Raw genomic sequence first — 20,648 nt, forward strand, 5'->3', positions numbered from 1 at the left:
TTGAGTTTCTCTGCCCTCTAGTGGACACAACCCAATGATGCAGGGACACTGCTCTTAAATCCAACAGCTTGACTGAGGGGAAATATTTTATCAGTAGATGAATCAAACATGTAACACAGTACCATCCTATTTATTTCAGGTTGGAGTTTTTATACTGGAGAAATAATGTTGAATGTAATGGCATGTGCCGGGGTTCTCAAAATGGGGCCAAGGGACCTGTAGGGGTCCTTGATGGTTTCTAGGGGGTCCCTGGCAAAAAGGGTCATAATTCATTTTCACTATAATTTCATTCATACGTAAAACAATGATGGAATGTGTGACTATTTTGGTTCTGAATTGTATACAACACCTGCAATAAAACATCTAAGACCCAAATCTTGTGGGGGTCTGCAGTCTAATTGCTCAGTTAAGGGTAGAGGAAAAGATTGAGAACCACTGGTGTAGGTGGACGTAATGAAGAGTGTCATTATGGGGCTATGCTCTATAACATGTCAACAGGACTATGAATGGAATATTCTATTAACAACTCCTGCAAACAATGTAATCAACACATTCTGCATAAGGTCAGTTGACAGAATATCAGTCCCACATCAGGAAAGCTGCTCTTCTCTGGAAAGACTAAGTTATGAAGAGGAGGAAAACCACAGATACTAAGTTCAGAGCCGAAATAAAGAAAAGTCTGGGGGCTCGATTTGATAAACTGATATTTAAAAAATGATTTATCGTTCATGGATCTTGTGATGATGTCATTGTCTGCTCCTGTACTATCACTCGTCTAGTTGTATCATCACGAAGGAGGGGGCGGCTTCTTGAAAATCGCTGATGACTTAATCCGTGGCCACAGCCTCCTCGTGGCCTGGCAGATGTGTCATCATGTGTCAGTGAAACCCACCATCGCTTCGCCATGTCATCATCAGTCAGCGCTGTGTAGCGTGCTCAGCGTGTCATCAGTCAGCGCCTGCGAGATGCTGTGGTGGAAACCGCTGGTGTTCTGCGGTCTGTGCAGCAGTGACACTGATTAGACACGGCTCTCCCTGGTTTTCTAAACAGACAAACAACAAGCTCAGACTGGGAGCCGCGTGTCTTCCACATCATATAGGGTGAAAGCAGACTAAAGACCAGACTGTTGCTGCCCACAGAAACGTTTCTATGAGATCAAGTTGCTCCTGCACTCAATGTAACCAGAAATGGTGCTGAATTACCGCTCCGACCAGGCAGGGGAAGTGTATTTTGCAAAAAAGTTTGTGTGCCAAGAGAAACTGAAATGGAGAAAGGGCAAAAAAAAAAAAAAAAAACGCTACTGGTGTGCTTTGATTTCTAAACTCAATTTTACACAAAGAGAAGGTGCAGATTTTTAAACGTTGAGGCATCAGATAAACTTTAAACTTATCTGCAGCTACAGTTGAAACATGTCGTCCACAAGAATGACGCATTTTGTATTTCTGTTTGAACACATGTTTCCTGTTAAGATTCATTTGCAGAATAAACTAGAAACTAATGACAAACTTATTTAACCATCTAATCTAAGACTGTCTGTCAGTGTCCATTTCTTGACTAAAAGTTGACCTTTAAGCTCATATCCATAAAAAAAGTGTCTTTCCCAGAGCCTCACTGCTATTCCCAAACAATCCGGACCAAGCCTGAAGTGGGAGTTTGTGTCACGGGTGGTTGAGAGTTTTTTCTTCTGTCAACAAAGAAGTGGTTGGAGTGAGACAAAGAGAAAGTAAAAGAGAGAGAGGAGAAAAGTGCAGAAACAAAGGGATGAAAAGAGTCCACCCCTTTGAGCCGAGAGGCCGAAAACTGAGCACTACAGCAGCAAAAAGTGCACTCCTACTGTCACTAATGTGGACCGTGTGTGTGTCTGTGCCTGAGCGCATGTGTGCAGATGTGCACTTACGTTCGGATGTGCACTCCTGCTGCGCGCGTGTGTGTGTCTGCACATGCATACGTGCAAATGTGTATTTGTGTGTGTGTGTGTGTGTTTGTGTGCGCGTGCTAGAGCTGCCTGCTGTGCCGCTGCCAAATTGAAATGTGAAAGAAACGTGTTGGAAGGTGATGACAAGAGTGAAGTGAACCAGTCGTTTCCTGAAGGCCCAGGCCAGATGTGTGGCACACAGAGCCTCAGAAATCTGCTGCACATTTCTCTTTAATAACCAGGATATTTAACCAGGGGAGGCGGGAATACAGGGGGGCCGGAACTGAGCGGGTGTCAGGGGTTGTGCACGTGTGCTTACCTGCGTGCACAAAACCGTGTGTGTGTGTTGAATGTTTATGTTAGTTCGGGAAATGTGTGTAAGTGTGTATGTGTGTGTGTATTTTATTACTTTAATTGGAGTTTTTGAGAGTGCAGCATAGAGGAAAGTGAAGGAAGGAGAGGAGGAGCGAGACAACAGGGAGAAAGAAGCTTGACAGACTAATGGCCACACCTCCCATCACCACTCAGGACACACACACACACGCGCACACACACACACCCATGCACACTGGGTCTTTTCCATACTGTACTCAATGACTGACCACAATGCCTGCCGCTTCCTCCAGGAGCAAACCCTGGCGCCTAGAATAACAAAGAAAATATTCAGCTCTATACCGTCTGATGTCTTAATATTTCCAAACCCTCCGTTCCTATAAACGCATGATTCATGGATTGTAACTTAAAATACAATCAGCTCCCGTCCCTCTGCCAGTTAAATGGAGCATTTTGAGAAGTAAGGGCATCGGGAAATAACGGGAGGTGTTGCGGATTTCGGTAGCACACTGGTCCTGTTATGTGTGGCGGCAGTGAACCAAGGCTAAGTTGCTTTAAGACATGCAGTGCAGATAACTCCGGATAATCTCCTGACATTATCCGGAGTTTCTCCCGGCAGACCTAAAAACTCGGGGCAATGCAGGACCCAGCTCTGTATATATCGGGTCATTTGGTGCCAGAACACAGCCACGTGTGCTGACACTCAGCTACAACAAGACCAACACGACTTGTGTTGATTAATCAGTTGCACAATCAGCTGAAGGAGGATGGTGTGAATAGCCATTGTGTGCATGCTGGAGAAGAAGAGGTGCAGTTTGTTTGGGCAGGAGGAAGCTGCTATTTACACAAAAGGTGTTGGACCCGCACACATTTAATTGCTTTAGCTTGTGTGTGTCTGTGCGAGTGTGTAATGAGGGAGCATTTAGCCGTGTGAGCCTGTGCGTGTGTGTGTGAATATAATCGCTCATGATATACAACATTTTGGCCATTTCTTAATAGCGCTGTTTTAAGAACAGCCATTAATGCAGCTTGTAAACTATTCCCAACACCACGCCAAACACTCACTTCACTTTCACCTCCCTCTTTCTCTCTCGCTCTCTACCTCCTTCCACCTCTCTCTTTCCCTCACCTCATTTGTGGGGGGAATTTATTTAACTCGTTAAAAACAATTCTCTGGATATTCCCAGCTGAGTGACCAAGCTTCCGTTTTTTTTTTTCTCTCCTCCCTCGCTCATTCCTCCTCCCCGTTCCCTCTATTCTGGCTTTGTTTCTTCCTCTCTTCTCTTAAACTAACCTGTATAATGTTGTCAGAAGTGCTTGAGAATGAAGTGCTAAGTGTTGGTTTTTATGGGGAGGAAACAGACTGGAACAGCGGGTGTGTGTTTTCTGATGCCTAATAGACATACACACACACACACACGTACTGTACATACACATACACCAGCACACACGTAGAAGACTATAGAGTGGATATGTTGTAAATTACAACCTGTTCACTGATGAGATAGCCCTGATGCTTTTGCTTAGGAGATCATTAGCAGTTGTGAGTGTGTCGCGTTTTGGTGTGTGGTGTGTAGCACAACTTGTGTGTGTTTGCGTGTATTTTGAAGGTTGACATGTCATTAAGGCACCTTGGTGAAAATCTGTTCTCAATTGTTGTGGGGATTTCTGCCGCTTTAATTTGGACAGCAAAGTTGTGCCAACTCTCCCCGCCGCGATGCCGTGACCACTTTGCAATGTTAACACTATTCCCATGCACTCACACCCAAAACTCAAGCAACACACACAAGCACACACGTACACATTTGTTATGAATCATATGACTCATAATTTAATTAGCAGAACTGGGATGTGTCATAAGAAGTCTTTGTTTAAAAGTGTGAATAATTTGCAGAAAATGACTCAAACTATCTTTCAAAGCACTGTAAAGCAAAACCTGTTGCTTCTCAGCCACACACACACATACACAAACACACACAAACATATATATAGAATGTCTGTCTTCTACGTTCTATTCTATTTGATTACTTTAATTATTTCATATTCATATATTTACTGTCTTATGTTTTGGCTACTTTTGATTAAGGATTGCTTGATATTTATACAGTTTTTAAATAGCTTAGTTTAAGAGTACAATATAAATAATCATCATTAAATTAATCATTATTACACAGAAAAATATGAAACACCCTAATTGCCATATAATTATTAGTTATTTATTTTTATAAATTGTAGAAAAAGTGGTAGTTTTTATTTTTAAAGGTGGTTATAAAATACTCGGTAAATAAAGAGTGTGCAATGCAAAAATGTATAATAGGAGTCTTTAACAGAAATATATATTACAGGTACACATTTTCAAAACAATGGTGAGGCAAATAACATACAGTGATAGAAATCAATTCTGCAATAGGTGAAAAGAGGAAAATCATAATAATCAAAAGCAATATTAAATGCAATTCGTAAACTTTTGAGACTTGGTTAATGTCGGGAGGAAGTTCTCCACATATAAATTTATCCAGTCGGTGGAGCTTTTTTTTACGTTTGTGGATTCATGTGTTTCTTTTTCCTGCATCATCTGCACACATCATCTATTTTGGTGATTGGAATCGCATGTTCACATTATCTCTAATTTGTGAGGACTCGAATTCGACACTCTCTCCATCCTCCCTCCAGGCCGTCTGCTGTCCCAGCTGACAGCTGGCTACAAGCACCTCTGACTCTGCCTGAGGATGAGATAAGCTTAAACATGATTGGGTGGAACTAAAACAATTCCTGCAGAGAAAATGAGGGGTTGCATCGTTGCATCAGAAAGAAAAAGAAAGGCTTGAATGATCAGAATTAAAGTAATATAAGAAACAGAGATTGATTAAATCAACTTATTATTAAATGTATTAAACTTGAAAGAAGTTTTTGTCATCAATAAACTGCAGACAGACGACTCACATTTGCCGGCTGTGGGTTAAGGACGCAGGATGTTTCTTTTCCTTTCGCGTTCCTTTTAAATTGATTTCCATGGTCTGAGAAGCTGCTCATGCATCATGTTGGAATATTAGTGGGGTGTAATGGCAGTAATGGTATAGTGCTGCTGGTGCTGGTGGAGCAGTGAGGGGTCCGGGGACTGAAACAGAAACCAGATGGATGCTCGGATGGCACCGAGTTCCTTCACCTCAACCAACAGGAAATGGAATTGTGGGCAATTATTCACGGCGCTCCCAGCTCCAAGTCTCAGCTCACATGTCTATGATATCTTTGTTTTGAAAGAAAATGTGCATGTGTTTCTACGTGTGTGTGTACGTGATTAGGTATGTGGGGTGTTGGCCATTAAAGAGAGCTAATAAAGTCTGTTCCCTTTCATTAGGGTGTGTATAAACGGCCTGGCAATGTGAGTGTGTGTGTGTTAAGGTGTAGGTGAGTTTGACTGTGTCTGTGTTAACTGGGTAATAGTTTGTGTGGTGAGACGGCACACACTTGCCTGTGTGTGTGTGTTTGTGTGTATTCATTAAGCATGTGTTATGTTGTTAATAGCACACCTCGTTTGGCCATGCAAAATGAGGTCATTAAACTGTTATACAACTGTGTGTGTGTACTCTGACTTGATAAAGACAAACCTCTATTTGTGAGTTCTGGTGTGTGTGTGTGTGTGTGTGTGTGTGTGTGTGTGTGTATTGCTTCACATCCAGACAGCCGTGATAGCATGTGACAGCTAACATGATAGACTGACAGCTCATTGAAAAGGAAGCCACCCAATGATCATTTTTTTCTTGTCATTGCTAAACCAGCCCATCGCTTATAAGTAGTAACCATGGTTAAAAAATCTGATTCGATTGATTGAACAGCAAAAAAGTGTATGGGCTAGTTTCTAATGGATCCACAAGTCAACATAAAAATACATTTACATGAATATGATCCTGAACTGTTTAATCCACCTTCCCAAAAGGTATTGTTTTTATGTTGCCAGTAGAGGGCAACATGGAGAGCTATAAATAACAAAAAATCTGGCCCGTTAACTGTGTGTATGAATGGGGCTGTAGCTTTTAGCAAAATCCCATTCTGACAAATGTTATTTTTTCAAATATATTAAAATATCTCGATGTTAAAAGCTCTCAACGTTGCTCGGCTCTCCTGTGGTGCCTCCCCCGTTGCCTCACTTGGGAGGAAAGCTTGGAGCTCTGAGATCTGTTGTCATTAAGGAGTAAGACAGGTGCATGGTACGAAGATAACAAGCAGCTTTTCTTCATCACTTGGTCATCTATGGTGTGTAAGCCAATATACTTCTACACACACTGCTTCTCTGATGTTTTGGTGTCGCAATTAGACATAATCATTGCTTTGTAGTGTCCTCAATCTTTGTAGTATAACAATGTAATATTACTGACTTACTTTAATGATAGGTCGAGAGGGCGTGTTGTAATAAGCACCCCCCCTGCTTCATCAACAGGTAAACTACTTCTAATGGATGAATGTGCTCCAGGTGATAACAGAGCAAATGCAAACTCTCCCCACCATGTTCAAATTTCTAATAGAATGTGAAAGCACTATGTGACAAATGTGTGAGCTAACAATCACCTATTTACACATCGAGCTGACACAGCGGAAAATTCTTTGATTTAGTCTCCACCCTAAGGCGTGCGGCTGGCTGGCTCTTTAGCCACTCAATTCAGCACCATGTTCTCCAGCTAGTAGGTCAGTCTTTGGTGAGAACAACAGCCTCCTGCATCTGGAAACAACACTCGTGAGAGTAGTGAGGGGGATTTAAAATATTAAAGTTGCTCACCATAAAACCAAAACACAGAGCTGAGAGACACCAATAGAGGGGAACACAAGAGTTGCATGGCAATTCCCTTTCGGTCATAACGTGTGACCAAATCAGACATAGTCAACTAATTAGTTGTTAATATCAAATGTTTCTTTAGGACGGCTTTATGTGTGCATGAAATGTACTAAGCATGGGGCCTGTGGTAGCAGGTATGTGCAGGGTGGGACTAGTTTCTCTGAACCTGCCTATCACCAGCAGCACAGATGATGATGTGTCCGCACAGCTGCAATCTCAGATGTGGCTGTTTTAGCAGCTACTAACTCTACACCTCACAACGGGATACGCTTTATTGCAACACGCACCCCTCCCAGTCATGCATGGCAACTTTGTAGTTTCTTGCGGCTCAGGATGGAATCATAAAAACTGAAGCCCCAGCAAATATCTAACCTGGACACCTTTGACATGCTTCAATCTTCATCCACCCTCTTTACTGAGTTTAACCCAACCCTATTCTATGTGCTCCATAGCATCTCATTATAAAAGGAGATAAAAATAAAAGATTGGAGAGAGGGAGTAAAAAGCACCTTTTTAGAACATGACACAGCAGAATTATTGTACACAACTACAGGACAGTGTCGAACTGAAGATCAAGTGCAAAACAAGACAAGGTGTGAAGGATGTATTTCCAAACATCATCGGAGCAGACTAACCTCATCTCACCCCATCAAAACAAAGGAGATCTCCTTGGATGTGTGCTGCATTAAGATGCTTGTGCACAAAGTATAAAAGCTGGCGATCGGAATGAGCAAAACTTTTACCGTCTGTTAACGAAGGCAGATGGAGTTTGCCTTTAATTTAGTGTAACTTTTATGTCAGCCTTTAATGAGTCGTACACCATGTGCACCGATGTCATATGTTAGCTCTGGTCTTTCCCGTGGTGCCTGCCTGCCCGTCCTCCGGTGCTAATGTGCTAATCTGCTGTTTAGTCCAACCAGATGGGTTTCTCCCCCCACACTGGGGGGTGTTCGGGGAGAGGGAAGAGAGGGGGAGGAGAGGAAGTTACCTGGGGAGATTTCCCCTCATTAAAAATCCCTCTGCCTAAATTACATACCCCACGCTCAGCCCCTCCCTTCCTCGTCTCCCCTTCTTCCATCCTCCCTTCCCAGGATAAGCGAGCCAACTTTTATTAAGCAACGACAGGCTCGGACGCCCTGAATCCCCTCCTCTCTCTGTCTCCCCTCCTCACCCTCACTGTGCAGCGATTTACTTCTTTGCAGTTATTTGTTTAAATCTGTCTGAAGCTCACGTCTGAATTGAGACGTCATACTTTGGCTTCCACATCACAGGCCTGTTGGCATATGAGCTGATTTCACATAAAACTAACACATTCCTTGCTGTAGATGAGAATAAAGTGAGTGAGAGATGAAAGCGAGTAAGATCTGAGAGCTAGAAATGCCTGTGTATGTGTGTGGAGGAATACAATATGCAAAAGAAAGAGGTGAAAATCCAATCACGCAGACCACACCAATCAATCTCAGACCATCATGAGTGAGTGTATTCAACAAGCAGTGTAGAACCGAGGGCAGGAGAAAAGAGGAATGGAGAGGGAAAGCTTGAGGTTTGTATAAAAAAAACATCCTTGGAAGAAAGGACTGCTTGAAAGCCTGATTAAAATTCTTATGCTTTACTACTGGGCCCTTTAAGAGGGCTGTTGCCAAACAAAAGACAAATAAGAGGAGAGGAAGGAGGCAAATAAGAGCAAAGTTATGAGCCAGGGTGAATTCTGAAGAGACTATTTAACAATGGAAACTCTGCTTTAAGAAAACTCCACGGCGTGTGTTGCGCAATCCCCTCACATCATGGCAGGGGAAGACAGAAGAGAAAAGAACCGCTGAAAACCTTCATATCAAATTTAAACTCATGGACAAACATGTGACCAAGGTTAACACGCATGCACACACGCACACATACGCAGGCTCCATCTTCAGCACAGGACAATGATCTCTTTTCCTGGACTGTCTACACACTCACACTCTCAAAACCAAAACCGCGGGACAAAAACGGGTCCCTGTCATAGTCAATTAGGAGTAAATTTGCTGTGTCCACAGACTTGCTGCTCTCTTGGCCATGTAGCCCCTTTCCCTGTGTTTTGATTGCTCACTGGATTTTGTCCTCTCACCACCTCACAGTATTACGGCTTCAGCTGCTGCCGTCTGCCACACAACGCTCCGATCGGCAGATAACATCAGACCTGGTTCTAAAAGAGAGAGTGAGCGCACTCCAACAATCCATCTTCACTCCTCGGTCAAAATGTGTACGACTACATTTCACATGTCACCTCTCCTTCTCCTCTGTCGTCTTTGGATCCCATTACTTTCCAAAAAATAACATCTTGTGCACGTGCAGCAAACTTGAGGGATTTTGCAAATTGGTCCAGTCAAAAGCCAAATGGCAGAAAGTTCTAAATCAAAGCGGAAAAAGGCTGTATACACCACTCTCTTTGCTATCCTTTGATTTAATCTGTCAAATAATTGTATTTATATTGGTTTTCAATTAAAATAATTGGTAGGGGCATGCAGTCTTGTTGCCAGACATAACATTGATATTGGATTATTCTGGAGAACACAGATTAGTTAGCATGATAACACCAATGGCACATTTCTAAAGGATAGTACAACAGGATGAATCTGCATATCGCTTTCTTGCTAGAGAGAAATAAAACATGGACGAGAGGGGAAGTTATATATTAAATAAGTGTTTCTCCCAAAATGTCGGATCATGATGTTTTTCCTTCAGTAGTGTGGGGTAGGTTGAGGGAAAGATAATCGGAATTACAAATAAACTCTGGATAGGATAAGGTTGAGGCAACTAAAACACTAACATTGACATATTATCAAACTCAGAATAAAAACAAATGTCTCTCTCGCTCACCAGGTCATGCCGATTAGAGCTTGTTGTGTTGGAGAGTGACCTGCTGGTCTCTGTTGCTGAGTTGTCAGGACCCACACAAAAAGGTTTATTTTTTGAAAGGCTGTTGAAAACGTTAAGATTCAGCAGAAAAGAAGCACAACCCATTTAAGGTTGTAAACTAAAGTGAAGAATTCAGGCCATAAATCATAGCTCTGACTGGCTCTAGCTTCAAAGGAAAGTCTGATATAACATTACATCAACACAAAAAAACAAATCATGTCTCAGCCCTGAATATCTGTCCGTCCATCTATGAACTGATCTCTTCAGCCACATGAGTCTTTACAGGGCTCACAGTTGATTTATGAAACAACTACACTATCTGTTTCCCTGCTTCGCTTCTGTCAACACAGTATGAAACTTAAGCTGTTAAGGGACAAATTAATGAAGCTGACTCTGGAGAAAACCAAGGGAAGAGATAAGGTAGATGAAGACAGACAGGAAAAGACAAAACCACAGGCAGTATAAAGACAGAACATCATAAGGTCGTAGGAGATTATGCTCTGTGTGTTTGTCACTTATGTCCCACATATTCTGAGGCTCCGACACTCAAATGTCCCAGGCCAGCGAAACACACACTCATCCCTGTGCAGACCAAGAAACTGCCTGTTGTAATAACCTCCTCTGCTCTGTCCGTTACGAAAGGGAAACAAACCGTCACATTTCCCATTAACTGCAACGGTAACACAGGGGTGTTTTTAATAATCCCATAAATGCTGTTTACACAGCCCGAGAGTCAAAGGACAGGGACACTGATACTCCCTGACAGTAATGCCTGCTGCTAATCTGTGTGCGTCTCTCCAAGGGACTTTTTCTTGGCCCAGTGGTGCTAGGAACCTCTGAAGCTGAGCGTTCAGCACCACGCAGTCAGGACAGATTTAGGTGAAGCACGTCTAATTCTGATTCTTTTGTAAAAGATGTGGCATGTGTGTGTGTGTAAGTGTGTGCGTACCAGAGACCATAAGGATGGATGACAGGACTGCTCACCATAAGTGAAGCAAAAGCGTCATCACCACCACCTGGTGGTTGGCTGCAGTATAGGTCAAACTCCTGCCTCCTCCATGTTAGTAGATGGGACATGAACCAACTAAATAGTACAAATTAAAACTGTCATTTAAAACTGTCACGGTTTCTGTCATTTTAGGTAGTTCTTATCAGTATTGATGGAACCTTATTACTATGTTTATGTGTCTCTCATTGTTGTATGCACACTGTGGTCTGTACTTGTCATAGTTCCACTGTTAAATCGTATTATTCTATCCAACTTATATTCCTCATTTATATATATCTTTGACATAGTGATACATTCCATGTGATATATATGTATTTTGAAAAGCACTGGAAATCTGAAGTTCATCGTCATGTACACAAACCGCAAGCAGGCTTTCTCAGATTGAAGGATGACCTATTTATTTAAGTGCCACACTGTAACAAAGTGGTATAAATCGTTAAAATTTTCTCATTACTAATAAATCGAACAACATGAAAACAAACATGCATCCCCTTGGTGTCCTGGCGAGATGTCAGCAGGTGTGATCAGCGCCGTCCAGCTGCATCCTCCTCTTGTGGGTGGGGGGTGTGGGGGGCGACTTCCTAACTGCCTCATTAACAAATCATAAAATCCTCCGATGGATGTGTGTTCAGATGGTCAGATCATGTGAAAAGATGAAAGGCTGGGAGTGTTGGCCAACTGATGATGAGTACGCTGAACGCACTAACAAGTCGATTGAGTCAAAATGTGTATGTTCTGGAGCAATTAGAGGGTTTGAGTGAAGGACTGCCAGTTTCTCAGCTGGTGCACAGGAAGAATAAAGTCAACAAGTCTTAATTTCCACAAATATATGAGCAATAAATAGATGCACAGATGGGCTGATAAATAGTTGTCCGATGAAGGAGTGGATCGAAAAATGAGGAAGGGATGGAGGGGGCAACAGTTAAAAATCATTATTTTATATATTTTTTACAACACTGTACAGGTATAGAGTAGGCTAGGAATGTAATAATAACAGTATCCCACTGTATAAATATCAGGCCAAACCATATTCCTTGTAAATTCTTCAGCTTTAATCTAAGTTTTCTGTTGGTGAATGCAAACCATTTATTTGCCGCCTTCTCCGTTCACAACCTGTTAGAAGCAGTCAACATCTTTGGAGTTTATTCGGAGCCGCAATGACACGTGGCAGTTTTGTAGGGATGAAAAATATCCCCCCCAGCCCTTAATATACGGTGAAACCCTATAGTTGTGAATTCTGAAAGTGTATAAAACACATACACACATGTGCACTCGCTATGAGGCTGTAATATGTTTGGACAGAGCAGGATGCCAGGCAGTGCCTGTTAAAGGCTCTAATGTGGCGGTGGTTTCATGGTGGTTGGCACAGATCAGCAGGAAGAGGGCAAAAAGAGGGATATAAAAAAAACGAGGGAGTGATGGGGTAAGAGGGAGGGAGGTCTGGAAATGGAAGGGAAAGAGCGAGAGCAAGCTAAAGAAAGAGGGCTATAGTTACAGAGGCACACCGCAGGCATCAAACAGTGGTAGATGTATGAATTCTCTTTCTCTCTCACTCGCGCTGTGTCCTCACTTCATCCCTCTCTTTCTCCCCCCTTTCTCTCCCTCTGGGGGAACGGCCCATTCACAGTATGGTCCCAGGATGATCAGAGTGGACCCTGCCCTCTCTCGCTCTGCCGTCACTCTCTCCTGCTCTTTCATCCTGTCTTTTCCTGATGGATCAAACAGTCATACTTCCGCAGAACTCGCCTTTTATTAATCAGACCTCAGCGCAGTGTGTCAGGGGGGAGAGTGACGCACGGGGGTTTGTGAGTGTAAAATGTGCTTAGTGAACAGACACACACGCACATGAGTAAAGGAGCAAGAAAATGCAACTGACCGCTGACAAATGCCTGAGGGTGTTTCATATTTCCTTTTCTGCAGAGCAGGCCATCGCATGAAAGGCCAGAGTCGTGTCTGAGTATGTGTCAAAGAGAAAGAGAGAGAGAATAATGGAAGAGAAAAATAAATTAGCAAGACAAATGATTTGACTGTACCACAAAACCTCCTTTTCTCGATCATTCATAAAGCCTCTCTCCTCCTCCCATCTCCCTCTCCCTCACACACACACACACACACACACACACACACATACACACACCGGTTCACAAGCAGAGCGGAGCGGATATTCTGGGTGGTGTTATTCCAGGTGTGGAGTCGTTGAGGTCTCCATGCTGTGACCCTGTTATCCTGGGAAGAAGGAGAGTATTAGAGGCATGCCGGGAGAGGAAGAGACTCTATATCAAAAACACATTTTGCCCTGAGGCTGTATCACTGCAGCTATATGACTACAAACACAGGCATGTGCTCATGCAGATATAAAAGTATATATACATATATATATATACACAAACACGCACAGATGTTTGTACTTCAAAGCAGACAGGCACTTGAAATACATACAATACACAAATATCAATACTGTATCAACCATAACAGGTTGACATTACATAAAAAACTAAAAACAATACATTAAAAACTCAAAACACACGGAAAATTGTTTGTTGAAAGTCGTACGGTTCTATTTGCCGACTTTCTATTCTATTAAGCAAGTTACTTGTCACTTTAAAATTTGAAAGCCTGTCGAACAGAAACAGAACAAACCATGTGACATGTACTGAAATTATTGTATTAAATATAATTGTTCATAATAACTAATACATTATCTGAATCTGATGAATAACCCAGGATGTTGTAACATTTGCGTCAACTTGATGTAACATTTCCTTTTTAGCAAATTTCTCAGCAGAACAATACCAAGTCTAAAACTGCTAATTAACAGCCGTAGTACTTATCTCATCATCAAGTTAGAATTATTTTAGTATCCATTCCAGTAAATGCATTTTATGTTTTAATCCATATCTGTATATTATAAATAATATTTCCTTGATCATTTAAAATGCCCATTACCACCACAGCTATGTGGGCTCAACAGAATAAAAAAAATGCATTTAAGAAGCAGAATAACACCAAAAAAAAAGGAATAAGTTAAACAGTCAGCAACATGTAGGATAAATCCTTGATTCTGTATTTCCTGCTCTTGACGTTGTGGTTGTCCTCGAAAGTTACTCTACTTACTGCATGAACAGTTACTAATTCATATAAGACCACCAACAAATGGTCTATGGTGTCATATACTGTGTCAATGGTTGTGTATTATTGTGAATCATTTTGCAAAATGCTTCCTAAAAGCTTGGATCAGATTTAGAGTTGGTTCTTTCTCTCCGTAATTAAAACAAAGTGATTTCAACCAATTAAAAGCTCAGAAAGGCAAAAAAAAATTGCGACTGGCACCAGTGAGGACACAGATATACTGAAACATTTTCATGATAGGGTATAAAAGGAAATAATTGTCATATAATGTACATATATATGTTATGTGCATTCTTTAACAAAGCCATTCCTTAAATAGAGAAATATAACAACATTCCTCAAATCTGCACTAAATGCTATTTGGCGCTGGCTGGACGTTGAATGTAGGCAGGGAGGAAAGACGTGCTTTCTGGACGCCTTCACCGCTAAATTCTAACGACTTCGTTCTTTGATTAAAAAAAACGCCTAAACGATTCCAGTTGAGCCAGAGAGAAAGAGAAAAGAAATAAAACTCCGACATCTAAGAGATGAAAATAACCGTTGTTCTCCAGTTTTAAGAGGCACGTGTGCTGGGGTTGGCCTGAGACTTCAGTTACGAGCTGCAGATGTTTGTATGGTTTTTTATGATTGTTGTTATTTTCAAATTGCGGCGTTTCCGTGATGAGTTTGCACTCGTTAGGAGAGTGTGTGCGCTTGCATGTTAGTGTGGATGAATGAGACAGAAACATCTGAGGAAGAGGTCTGGAGATCTTATTTAACCATAGTTCTTTTGTCTGTGCTTTTAGCAGCTCATCATGCAGTCTGATCACAGGAAATACAGCGGCTATTATCAAAATGATAGACTACACACTCATATACACAAACACACACACACTCACCTGCGAATTGAAGAATTGTCTGGCAGTGACACACAATCCTGATTTTTAATGACCTCATGCACACGCACACACACACACACACACACACACACACACACACACACACACACACACACACACACACACACACACACACACACACACACACACACACACACACACCCCCTAGATCGTCTCTTCATGTGGTTTCAAGGGTTATGAGAGGAGAAAATGTTTTCACCTCTCCTTCGCTGGATGGAGAAAGCCATAAAAACAACACCTGCTTGCTTGTTCTCTGTCCATCATGTCTGCCACTCCTCCTTCTGTCTTTGAAGAGAGAGAGAGAGAGAGAGAGAGAGAGAGAGAGAGAGAGAGAGAGAGAGAGAGAGAGAGAGAGAAAAAAGAGGAGGTGAGGTAATGAGATAAGTTGTTTTGTTGTCGTGCCACAAAATAAAACACATCACACAGGCATTTTTAGCCCGTTCTCACCAATAGCATCTTGGGTGTAATGTTCGGGTCTACTCCGCCAAGTCCAAGCAGCTTTAACCAGTATGGGCCACCCTGCCACTTTATCTCTAAATCATCCAGATGATGAGTTGATGATACTGATAGTGGAGCATCTTCTGGGCACAGAACTGGTTTTACAGTGTGTTCGATGCCAAACAATGTATACTACACTTCTGCATATTGACTCCGCATTGTAATTAATGGAGCTTTAGACCAGCGTGAGAAAATGTAAGGGTGTCTCCTGCTGCTTTGGGTACATTTCTGAATTTCCCTCGGGATTAATAAAGTATCCATCTATCTATCTATCTATCTATCTATCTATCTATCTATGTGACTGGAGCCAGACCGGCATAGTGTTTGACCTCTGCTGACCTAAGTTCAAAGTTAATCATTTACAACACTGCTGCACAAAGCGTTGGAGAGATTATCAGGATAGACTCCTAACATCGTTAATTTTCCTAATTTATATACAAAACCCAACCCTGGGTAGTCCGTTTGGTTCCTCAGCCAACATAAACACTGGAGATTAATTTGCCCAAAATCAACAGACATATTCTTAATTTAAACTAAACTTATTTTGACCATAAAGGCACCTTTTTTTACCTTATACATCTGCTAAGGTAATGTGTTAACCCCTGTCAGTTCGTTTTTTAGTGGGTTTGTATATTTGTTTGATTGAAGTCACTCGTTAGCAGAGTGTGTGCACTTGCATGTTAGTGTGGGTGTATGAGACAGAAACCCCTGAAGAAGAGGTCTGGTGAACTTAATTAACCATAGTTCTATTGTCTGTGCTTTAAGCAGCTTATCATGCAGTCTGATCAAAGAAAGCTACAGCGGCTATTATCACACTGATGGACTACACACCCATATACACAAACACACACACTTACTTGTAAATTGAAGAATTGTCTGGCAGTGAACAATAGGGGGTGATCAATCCTGCTTTCTAATGACCTCATGCACATACACATATACACACAAACACACAAACACACACCCGGCTTAGATTGACTCTTCATGTGGTTTCAAGGGTTATGAGATGAGAAAATGTTTTTCTTATTCGCTGGATGGAGAAAGCCATAAAAACAACACCTGCTTGCTTGTTCATTTGTTGGTTGGTTTGTATATGTGTATTTGTATATTTGTTGGATTGAATACAAAGTTATGCAAAACAACTGAACGGATTTCCATGCAACTTGTTAAAAGGTTAAAAGGATGTGGTATGGGTCAGGGAAGAATCTGTTCATTTTTGGTGCCGTTTTATTATTGTCTTCAGCATTGTGAGATTTTCACATATTTCCCAGGGAGTAATGAATGGATCTTGATGACATAAAATCATTCAAATATATATATGAGTGTATACAATTTTTTGTGACTTGATTTGATTCAAGGGGTCTTGGGCTGTGGTTGAGGTATGAGCCACTAAGTCCCACTCTGTGATACAAACTGCAACCTCCAAAATGATGATATGATATACGACTTGTTTTCTATTGGATTGCATTAGTTTCATCCAGATGTACCTAATAAATTGTCAACCGAGTGTACACCTATGCAGAGTAAAAGCTTGTAAAAGAGGGTGAATGGTTCCTGCCTACGCCAACCCTTAACTCTAATGACTCCTATAAACACTTTACTTCGCAATAGTTAACTATGACAAGAAATACTTGATCCGGGAAATTCATAAAGCGGTGAGAGAGAAAAAAAGAGTTCCACTTTCTTTAAATGTTGCTTATTCTCCACAATGAAACAGCATATACCTGTTAAGTGACTTGTGAATGAACATGTTTCATCATCAGATATTGGTCAGCCTGTGTCTTTGTAGCTTCGCTGTGGCTTCTTTGTGAAAAGATCACATGAGCACATACATATCTGATTTTAAAGGGCATGCCCTGCACATTTGGCGATTTTTTTATTTATTTATCTGATAGATAAAAAAAAGAATGTTGCCTGAACGAAGGCTAATTACATTTGTCTGCTATTCCTTTGCATCTACCGTTCTTCCTGTTTTACCTTACAGCTGTCACCTATAGTATATCTAAGTATTTATGGATAGAGGAGAAGTATCCTATGCATTGATCAGAAATATGTCTGCAGAGAATAGTAGAATCAATCATCCCTAAATGTATTTCAGTTTGATCTCTTCCAAATAATGATGAGATATGGGCCATGGAATGACAGGCAACAACCTGTCTTGGCTCAGCAAAGCATTTTTGATCGGGGAATAAGAGGATGAATCCAACGTCTAGTGCTTACAGGCTGTAACTCAGAGCTACACGGAGCTTGATTCATCTGTGTGTCTCCCTCTCTGTCTGTGTATGTGAGTGTGCATGTATGTGCATGCGCTCATGTGTACAAGACATGCTATGGCAGCCAGTGAAGGAGTTCAACTTGAATAACATCCGCGGCGCAAAGAGGCCCGAATAAACGGCGTCAAGACCAGAACCGGCTCGTAAAAGTTTCAATAAATGTCTTAGATCCATCAATTTCTATCAAGCATGTCAGTAAATACCAGGTTTCCAATGGAAGGTTAACTTTATGAAAGGGAGCAGGGGTCACTTCACTTGGATGATGAGTGACTCTCAGCCAGCATAAGCAGGATATGCTCATTTGCTCTGCAGCGCTGGCACAACTGCAGATCGGCATGGAGTTCAATTTATGATTTTCCCCAGCGGAGCCATAGGGAGGATCCGGCGGTTCTGGTCTGGGATTCACCCTCCCAGGACGAGCAGCCAGGGGCCCTGAGGGATTCCTGAATCTGCAGCGAGGCAGATGGACGAAGCTGGACATTGCCTTTTTCTTTATCGTGAAACGAGTATATGATACTCCGGAGAAAGTATGTACACAATTGTGCGGTTCAAGTCTGAAAAGAAGCTCAAGATGCTTTCCCCAGGTTTGCCTCAGGAAATATCAAATCAAACTGTGAAAGGAATCAATCCTAAAAAAAAAAACGTAAACACTATGTAACTATTGAATGTAGGTCTCTCTCTCTCTCTCTCTCTCTCTCTCACTCACACTCACACACAAACCCCTTCATGCCACTTCCGCCATAAAAGCCCTGGCAGTGATCCACGTGCCCATTAGCACGCGCTAAATAACTGTTAACAATGTATTACCCAGACTCCCCTGCACCGCCACTTCTTCCCTGCCCCGCGTCCCTTCAAAGCTCCCAGGCAATTATGTCAAAGGTTTTTAATAAACAGCCTATTCAGTGCGCAGTGGGTTACGCCTCCTTCACTGTTACTAAATGAGAGTTTTGAAACGACACTCGTTCAGAGGAACTGGCCTCCGATTGGTCGAATTACGAACAAAGCTGTGGAAAAAAAGTCAACGCGCAGGTAAACGCGCACACGTGGACGCATCATTAAGGCTGATTCAAAACTAATGCTCCTCGCCTTTATGGATAATCTATCGTTTGAGTAAATTATACAAGATGTTATTATTGTTGGTTTTTTTCCAATTGGATTTATGCTTTATTATTCAATATCCCAACATGTTTGGTTCAAGACATCGCGCAGTTTCAAATAGGATGCTCGCACTGGCAACATGTGTACAGTAATTACATAAAACAAAAATAGCTACTTAAAAAAATTCAGTGCAATATTAAATGCTGCGGGCTTCTAACGAGCTTTACGGTTTTCAGAGTTAGAGACAACGTGGCAAGAAATAACAGAATAATGTGATAAATAAAACAAATTCAAGGCCCGAGAATTGTTTTCAGCTTCTTTTGTTTTTCATTACGAGCTGCCAGACATTCAACAGAGTTTCCCTTTCCTCTTTTTTTTTTTTACAGCCAATGCATGTGCACAGTCAGACTGTGAGTCATGGCCTGAAAGACAGAAAGAAATAAAACAAATAGCCTCTGTGTTTTACAGATACACTTATTCCACAATCCCGCTGCTGCTGAAGGCTTTGACTTCCTTGGACACGAGCCGTTCAACTTAGTTTGTTTCATGAAGTCAGGGAACCAGGCTTTGTGAGGCCACTTACAATTGGAGTCATTATAGACGTTTTCCACATTTTAGCGAGTCAAATTGATTTTCTTTTATGTTTATACTCTGTACCAATATTTTCGGACAGTTACACTGTGGTTGTTGATATTTACTTAGGTTAGGAGATATTAAAGAGGCTTAACCAACGGCAGATGGCACAGTGATCTCTAAATTGCACGGACTATTGCACCTGCTAACGAAGAGATTAGAGAATTACAACAAAAACGGTGTCACTCACAAATAGCCTGTGCATGTTTCTGCAATCAAAATGTATTTATAGATGACGACTGATTATAATGTTAATTATATTTATATGAATTCCTATTCCTATTATTGTTGTTTTATTAATGAAACAGTGCCAAATAATATCTATGAGGTTATACAGGCCTGTGTGTTCATCTGCAGATACCATTCATCCAGATGATTAAAAGGCAATGATAGATCAAAGATCATGCAATATTAGATCATTATTGTACGCCATTTATTAGTTGAAGTATGTTAGTTAATTGCAAAACAATTTGTTTTATTAATATTATCATCATTGATTTTATTTGATATTATACAAATCCTAATAAATCCGATTTTTTTTATCTCAATTTCATCTAATAATAATGATTATGATGATTATACAGTAATTTATTTTTTTGAAACTCTCAAATATGACGGAACACCAGATAACAATGATGCTTTCAACTCAACCTTTTCCACATTGATTGTGTGTTGAAATAAAGCTAATTAACTAAAATAGTATTCAATTGTGTTAAAAGTGGCCCTCGGTGTGTAGGCTCATTGTAAAGCAGAATTGTTGAAATGTCATTAAAAAAAGACAATATAAAAACCCACGGGAAACATATGTCTTTTGATCTGATAACTCAAGCGAAGCATCGCTTACTGAGTTCACACCAATAACTGATGGCGACGGACAAACCACGAGAGGCCTTCAGCTTTACACAGAGGTCTGAGTGGAGGAGGTGGTCAACAAGGAACCTTTGTTGGTCAACAAGGAACACAATAAGATTCCGGCAGGTTAATTAATTCACCTCTTATTAAAGATGCAAACGTTGCATATTAAACTCATATTAAACGCATATTAGCACGACCGCACTGTCTTGTTGTTTAGCTTCTCCTCCTCCGTGTGTTCCAGCCTACACACGCACGCTCCCACACCTACACGCACGCTCCC

General features: G+C 41.3%; 1 long non-coding RNA gene across 4 annotated transcripts in view; it reads right to left on the reverse strand.

The window, feature by feature from the left end:
- Positions 1-11,419: 11,419 nt before the first annotated feature.
- The window catches only part of LOC133973753 (uncharacterized), a 73,462-nt gene continuing 64,233 nt past the window's right edge, over positions 11,420-20,648 (reverse strand). Inside the window, exons 4-6 of one of the 4 annotated variants that reach the window (XR_009924605.1) lie at positions 15,211-15,296; positions 13,121-13,209; positions 11,420-12,936 (exon numbers count right to left, since the gene is read on the reverse strand). This is a non-coding gene — a long non-coding RNA (uncharacterized LOC133973753). Of the gene's footprint in view, positions 13,210-15,210; positions 15,297-20,648 lie in introns of all 4 variants that reach the window. The other 3 variants (XR_009924604.1, XR_009924606.1, XR_009924603.1) reach the window with 3 other exon arrangements.

The sequence above is a fragment of the Platichthys flesus genome, chromosome 18, assembly GCF_949316205.1.
Source record: "Platichthys flesus chromosome 18, fPlaFle2.1, whole genome shotgun sequence".
In the NCBI taxonomy this organism is placed as follows: Eukaryota; Metazoa; Chordata; class Actinopteri; order Pleuronectiformes; family Pleuronectidae; genus Platichthys; species Platichthys flesus.